The sequence below is a fragment of the Muntiacus reevesi genome, chromosome 6, assembly GCF_963930625.1.
Source record: "Muntiacus reevesi chromosome 6, mMunRee1.1, whole genome shotgun sequence".
Taxonomy (NCBI): domain Eukaryota; kingdom Metazoa; phylum Chordata; class Mammalia; order Artiodactyla; family Cervidae; genus Muntiacus; species Muntiacus reevesi.
Window position 1 is genome coordinate 2,759,014 of NC_089254.1, and position 2,088 is coordinate 2,761,101.

At 45.3% G+C, this 2,088-nt stretch overlaps 1 pseudogene; it reads right to left on the bottom strand.

Annotated features, from left to right (window-relative positions):
* Positions 1 to 1,009: 1,009 nt before the first annotated feature.
* LOC136171073 (3-beta-hydroxysteroid-Delta(8),Delta(7)-isomerase pseudogene) lies at positions 1,010 to 1,704 on the bottom strand (annotated as a pseudogene).
* Between the last annotated feature and the right edge of the window lie 384 nt (positions 1,705 to 2,088).

Here is a 2,088-nt window from a genome sequence, read left to right on the forward strand (position 1 = left end):
GAAACTGTTCAGATTATACACCAGAATATGTGCAGTTATTGTATGGCAATGATACCTCACATTTTGCCTTAAAAATTAAAAGGTGAACACATATTATCTATGTATAAATTATAATCAAAATATTTAAATAATGCTTCAATTTATTTAGCTTTTTAAAACAACCAAAGGTTAGGAAATTCCCTGGCAGTCTAGTGATTAGAACTCTGTGCTTTCACTAACAAGTTTCAGTCCCTGGTGGGAGAACTAAAATCCTTTGAGCTGTGTGGAGAGGCCAAAAAAATAAATTAAAAAGAAAAGAAAAGAATGACTAAAAGAAAAAAAATCAAACATTAGAAGTAATTTCATCAGTAAAACTATTGCATACATCTAGTTGTCAATGAGGGTAATCAGTTTCATGGTTCACGCACATGACCTCTAAGTTCACGCATAAATGGGAATTGGGAGAAAATGTAATGGTTTTATCTTGCATGATCCTCTGCAGCCTTGAGTAATAGTGTGAATCCACACTATCGCTGCTCACCTCCAGAACTCCAAACTGGACCAGGGAAAGCAGCAGAAAATGGACCCTCCACGGTCTGGGTAAGGAAGCTGCATGTTGCAGGGAGCTGTGGTCAGTGGCCAGCGGGTTTGTGGGAGGAACCTCAGCAAGCTCACCAACCAGCCCTTCCTCTAGGTTCTTCCCATTCCATAGGCTTCCCTTCATTTGGAGTCTGTGATCTTCATCAGCAGCCTCAAGGCCTTCCAGTGTGTCACCTAGCATTTCTTTCTTTTTTAGGGTCAAGATCTTTATTTCCTGATTTAAAAAATTGTCCCCATCACAGACTTCCTAGGTTCTCTTGTACCTTTGTCCCATTGGCTCCTGACAGGGCTCCGCACAGCTCTTTCCTTCCCGCTGCCCACCCATCAACCTGAGTTTGGCAGATCAATTCGATGTGTCTTCCCAGCCTGTGGGAGCAAGGATCGGAATCTTCTGGCAGGTGGAGAGTTCCTCAATAGCCGGTGTTCAAGCCTAATCCGTCGCTCGTTGGTTCTGCTTGCTCTCAGCTTTTGGGGCTTTGGCACCAGTATGCTCTGGCATGAGCAAGTTGCTTTATAGACGCCAGCATGAGGAGTCCAGGCAGTGCCAGCCACAAGGCGTTCAAGAAGACAAAGTAGAACCAGAAGTCGAGTGGGTGTCCCAGCTCCCCGTCCTGGAATCCATTACGGTACTCTGTCAGGAAATAGAGCACATGTCCATACGCCTAACCCACAGAGACCACAAGCTTTAGGACAAAGTGGGGGGTTGCTGGTGGAGAGAAGCGATCATCCATAGGCTGAGTGGTCCCCACAGGTAAGCCGTGATGGTCTCCATGCATATCATGCAGTTATCATTCAGGACATATTGGCTGTCTCCCTTGGGATACTCTTTCCAAAGTTGAGATAAGAAGGTTTGGTCTCCGAAAGGTCTGCGTGGCAGAGGCTGAACCAGCCCTCAAGTGAATGAACCCACATACTGCAAACCAGCACAAGGACAGTCTCTGCCAAGTCCCCAGCAGGATGACCGCAGCACAGCCTCCCAACAGCCACGTGGTCACAGCTGAGACTCCAGAGACAGAAGGGGCCAGCCAGGATCTGCTGGGGGCGCGGAGGCGGGCAGTCATCAGGCACAGAGCTGTCCGGCCTCAGGCCCAGAGGCCAGAATGGGTGTGTGGGGCTGATGGCCATGTCTTTGTAGACCTGCAACCAACCCGCAAGAAAACCTATTTGTTGAATTGAAGTGCAGTTGATTTACAGTGTTATATTAGTTTTAGGAGTGAGGCAGAGTGACTCAGATTCTCTTACATTATGGATTATTACAAGGTGCTGTGTAGAACTCACTGTGTTATACAATAGGGTCTTGTTGTTTATCAATTTTATGTACAGTAGTGGGTACATGTTAATCTCAACCACCTAATTTATCCTTCTCCTTCTTCCCCCCTCTGGTAACAATAAATTGTCTATGTCTGTGAGTCTGTTGCAGTTTTGTATATAAGTTAATCTGTGTCACTTTAAAAAGTCCACATATAAATAATATCATATGATATTCATCTATCTTCGTCTGGCTTACTT